At 40.3% G+C, this 5,200-nt stretch overlaps 1 pseudogene across 1 annotated transcript in view; it reads left to right on the top strand.

The window, feature by feature from the left end:
• The window catches only part of LOC116556970, a 3,938-nt pseudogene extending 1,732 nt beyond the window's left edge, over positions 1-2,206 (top strand). Inside the window, exon 2 of the transcript XR_004271286.1 lies at positions 35-2,206. The product of XR_004271286.1 is annotated as a eukaryotic translation initiation factor 4B-like (transcript). The remainder of the gene's footprint in view (positions 1-34) is intronic.
• Positions 2,207-5,200: the final 2,994 nt, after the last annotated feature.

Here is a 5,200-nt window from a genome sequence, read left to right as displayed (position 1 = left end):
AAAGAAAAGAAAAGAAAATGAAACACTCAGTAAGGAGGAAGATTGTCACTCTCCAACTTCTAAACCTCCCAAACCTGATCAGCCCCTAAAGGTAATGCCAGCCCCTCCGCCAAAGGAGAATGCTTGGGTGAAGCGAAGTTCTAACACTCCTGCTCGATCTCAGAGCTCAGACACAGGGCAGCAATCCCCTACAAGTGGTGGGGGCAAAGTAGCTCCAGCTCAACCATCTGAGGAAGGACCAGCCAGGGAAGATGAAAATAAAATAGATGGGATGAACGTCCCAAAAGGCAAACTGGGAACTCTAGCCGTGGTCCAGGAGACGGAGTGAACAAAGACCACTGGAAGGAGTCAGATCGGAAAGATGGCAAAAAGGATCAAGACTCCAGATCTGCACCTGAGCCAAAGAAACCTGAGGAAAATCCAGCTACCATGTTCAGTTCTGCGAGCAAGTATGCTGCTCTCTCTGTTGATGATGAAGATGAAAACCAGGGAGAAGATTATGCTGAATAGACCTCAACATCCTGTGCTTTCTCCTAATTTCTCTCCACCCTGGAACATTCGAGAGCAAATCAAACCTCTATCCAGGCAAGACAAAACAAAACTCACCATCTCCTGGAGACCTTTCTTACCTTTTTTTTTAATGGAATTCTTTTGCATGCTGCTGCAGCCTTTAAAGTATTGAGGTAACAGGAGAACCGCCAATATAGCCAGAGAGAAAGAGACTACAGCTTTTTGTGGAAAAGTTGTGGCGCATTGTGTCACCGTGCACTTGCCAGTGTGATTAGTGTCTAGGGGCCTCCATTGAGCAGAAATGGTAATGACAGTGATAAAACGTCTGGAATGTGGTTGGGCAGTAGGGGAGGGAGGTATAAGGAAAAGTGTGAGACTTCTACCTTTCAGTTTTTATCCTGTTGTGGCATATATGAATTCTCAAACATTATCTGAATAAATTTTCCACTCTAGGAAAGGTAGATTTAGCCTCAAGTTGTTTTAGCTTCCAGGAGGCTGCCGGCCCCTCCTCATATTTAATTCTGAGTTTTGGGGGCCAGCCTAAGGGAAATTCCTTCATTTTTTTTAATCCCCCAAGGGGGTAGTTGGGAGTGAGTCTATAGATCATAAAGAATAAGACTATTGGACCAAAATAGATGGGAAAATCGTGGTTTGAAAAGCTGCTTTTGGGAGGAGATGAGTCATTTTGCACCAGGTAATAGAGAAAAATTGTGTGACCTCCAACAAACATGAATGGTTATTTCCTGGAGCTGGAAACACTTGGGGGTCGTAATTCCCAGTGTTTTTTGTGCCCTGGTTTTACCCTTTCTAAGCACTGTCCTTTTTGAAAGTTTGAATATATCCACATTCTGTTGAAACCTTGACAAGATGTCACAAAATTCTTCATGCTACTCTCAGCCTCCCAAAATGCTGTCTCTAAGTCGCAGATGACCTCTTGGGCATTTTCTCTCAGCCACGGACAGCCGTGAAAGGGAGAATCACTGCTTTTCTCAAGCAAATCTTGATGTCTTTTGGTTCTCACTCCTTGTCTGCTCCTGATGCTTTCACCCCTTTTATAGATCAGAGTGCTCTAGAATAATGGATGCTCTTGGGTGGTAAATAAAGGTGGATAAATAGGAACAGGGACAGTTAAATTGGGAGCATTTCTTACAACCTTGAGTCCCCCGTACCCGCACCCCCCCCAGCCAGGTTTCCTTCTCCACTGAAATGCCACAGCAGTGCTTGTTGGATTTATGAGGTGGCCAGACCAATGTGTGTTTTCTTTTTCTTTTTCTTTCTTTCTTTTTTTTTTTTTAAAGCTTCCCCTGAGAGAATAAATGGTAATGGAGAGAATTATTTAACAAGTTCCTGGTTTGTCTTGCAACACAGTAGCTAAACTTCCTGCTTTTATGTGCAGTTTTGTAGGGATCAGCTTGGTAGACAGTATTAGCGGATAAATGACACCTGGATCTTGGTTTGCAAGCCCTTCTCCCATCAGCCATAGATTAGGTCCTGTTCAGCTATGCGGGGGTGTTGGTTTATGCTTGCTGCAGCAGTGGGCATAATGAATATAATTTACCCAGTGGACAAAGATGTGTACCAAGTGAATTTAAATAATTGGTGTGGATTGGCCAGTAGCTAAGAAGTGGGCTTTAAAAGAGATACTAAAGATTGAAAGGTTTTTTTTTTTTTCTTTAAAGAAAAACCATTGATTGTAGATAATGAAAAGCTAGGGTTTGCCCTCTTCATGCCTACTCTCCTTCCAAATAGTTGTATCCAAAATGCTTTTTCCCTCTCCCCTACCTTGCCCCATTAAAATATAAACGGGGATTGCTTAATGTCCCTTTCCTGAATACATGTAAAATTTGTACAAAAGTATCTTCTATGAAAGTGATTTGTAATCTGTAGACTTATTACCTGGGAGATGTCTTGACATGTAAAATCCCATCCTTTGGGTTGTGGGTTTTTTGTTTTCTCCAAATAAATCTGATCTTTAAAGTAAAAAAAAAAAAAAAAAAAATTATATTCCTTTAGGGCTTAAAATATAGTAGGAGTGGGTAAATGATAATTAAATGAATATCTACACTTGTCAGATGTTATTCAATTCTATGAAAAAGAGAGATGAAACAGGAGAGAAGGACAGTCTGTCTGCGGAGAATGTTACTTTAAATGGGTGGTTGGAGAAGGTTCCCCAAAGTAGAGGTGTTTACAGCAAAGGCTGACGGTTTCAAGAGAAAGAACCAAGCTAACTTCTGGGGGGAAGAGCATAATGATATGGGCCAAAGGGTATAAATAAATCAGTCTTGGTGGCCTTCCACCAGAGACCAAGAAGGGTGGGAGGAATGTGATTCTTACCAGGAATGCACACAACTGCTCCCTCTCATAAAGTTGTAACAGGAACTTGACTTTCTTGCCACAGTGGCCCATCTGAACAGCTCAATAGGCATGACTGCTCTCCTGTGGCCTCACAGAGGCTTCCTAATCCAGGATGTCTTCACCACCTCCAGTCTTTCTTAACTCTCTCTTCGTTTACCGCCTGTACATCATCAAGGATAGTGAAAGGGATAGAGTGAAAATTAAATACCTCAGTCAGAGACTGCTATTATGGAGGAAGTTGATATAACATCCTAAAGATATTTAAAAAAGCGATCTGAATGATGCAGCCAAAATAGCTCAGTTGGTCATTACAGAGTTTCTTAAAAATAATAAAGAATATCCTGCAAGTGACAGCATTTATTTGTTCACTCATTTTTTTCTTTCAAATATATTTGATGGCTCCCTCCTGCAAGTCAAGCAGTTTTTCAGGCATTAGGAAGAAAATGGTGAGCACATAATTACATGCTTCTTGTTTTCATGGAGTTTAATGTCATATGAGTGAAACAAACATAAAATGAAGAAACACACTGAGATTTTGATGTGGAAGAAAGGCAGTATGTTCCTTTGAAAACAAATAACCAAAGACTCTGATCTAGTTCATGGAGTCTAGGAAACATTTTGCCACAAAATAATTACTCAGTCAAGAGCCAAAAAATTCTAAGAGTTAATTAGACTGAGATTGGAATTATAGAAGAAAACCAAAGTGAGATAAAAGCAGTAAGAACATAGGGGCATTTGAACCCCAGAGGAGAGAGTAAAGACAAATAGAATATTGGCATGTCATAGGAGGGTACAGAGAGGTATTGGCTTGAGAGTAATGCTTATAATAGCTAAATTTTATTGGTTTATTAAGCACTCATTGTCAGATATTGTGCTAAATGCTTTTACATTTTATTTTAATTTAATAATGACAAAATCTATGAGGAAGTATAATTACTTTTTCCATTTTGAGTATAGTGCAACTATATCTGTGAAAAGTTCAGAAATGTGCTTATAGTCTCGACTACTAAATGGCAATGCCCAAATTAGAAACTGTAAAGCGTGTCTCTAGAATCAGTAGTCCAGGGTAGACAAGGAGCACTGGGACGTCAGAGAAGCATGGGCTCATTCCATTGTGGAGTTCCAACAACTGGCTACTGCTTGAATAAAATTTCCTGTATTTGTGTTTGAGAGGAACTTTCCCACCTGAAACTGTGTACTACCTCCTGTGAAAGGTGAAACTATAAGTATGAAATATAAGGAATTGATGACATATTAGTTGAGTGTATACTCTCATTCTCCATCTTCTTATCAAAGACAGAATCCTGGTGATCAGCAAAAAAAGACATACAGCATTTCAATCCATGCTATAATGTTTCTTTGACAACTCTGGATTCTGTGGATTTCAAGGATACCAACAGAGACATTGCTGGCATCTTTGTCTCTAGCCTTTTTCCCCATGACAATTCACTTCCTTCCCTCAAACCGCCAATTCCTCTCAGCTGACAGAGTAACTCAGGAAGGCCTCTGAGGGGCTATGAGAGGACAAAGGAGTGGATGCAGCTGGTGGCTTCAGATGTCACCCCTTCATATGATTGTCTGCTGTGAGACCTGCAGCTGGATAACACAGCCCAGCTTTCATGAACTTACTTTGTGAGAAATCGATCTGGAGACACCCTCAATGTGTCCTGAAGAGAATAGATATAAAGCATGTGTTATGTGTCCCAACACAGCAAAGAAATTCAGTGCACCAGGTTCTCCAGATAAGTGACACAATTCACTGCAGGGGTGGTTGCTAAACTGTTCTGCCTCTCTCCGAGAAATTCACAACAGAATGAGGAGAAAGGAAGCCTTATGTGTGGCTTCTAAAATCTCCAGGGGTGATTTGACTGTCTACATTGACAATTGCTATGACTGGCCCAGGTCTCAGTTCTTATAAACTTCTACTGTGTAGGAGATCCTGACGCCCTAGTAATGAGGTACTAACCAGGGAGAAGTACCCGAGGACTCTGAGGTGAGCTGTCGGTGTTCACGGTTCTCCTCACTGTGTATGGTTCTTTCTTTTCATGGAGGCTCCACTTCCCCAGATACTACCAGGCATTTTTCTTATTGATCACACCTTTTTTCACGATGCAGTTTCTTTACTGAAGCAATAGTTCACATTAAACACTTACACTTTTATATCAGCATTTCATTTAAAAATAATTATGCAAGGAAATGATCAATGTTATAAACCTCAGTCATTTTGCAGTGAGTAAGAAAACATGTTTGACTTTTAAAGATTAGAGAAAATAATTTGAGTGATTAAAATCATTTTCCAATATTATATTGGTGAAAATATTTAATTATGTGCTTT

The sequence above is a fragment of the Sapajus apella genome, unplaced genomic scaffold, assembly GCF_009761245.1.
Source record: "Sapajus apella isolate SASKATOON/1434 unplaced genomic scaffold, GSC_monkey_1.0 scaffold18, whole genome shotgun sequence".
Lineage (NCBI taxonomy): Eukaryota > Metazoa > Chordata > Mammalia > Primates > Cebidae > Sapajus > Sapajus apella.
The sequence above is the reverse complement of the archived record's forward strand: the minus strand, read 5'-3'. Positions and strand labels throughout refer to the sequence as shown.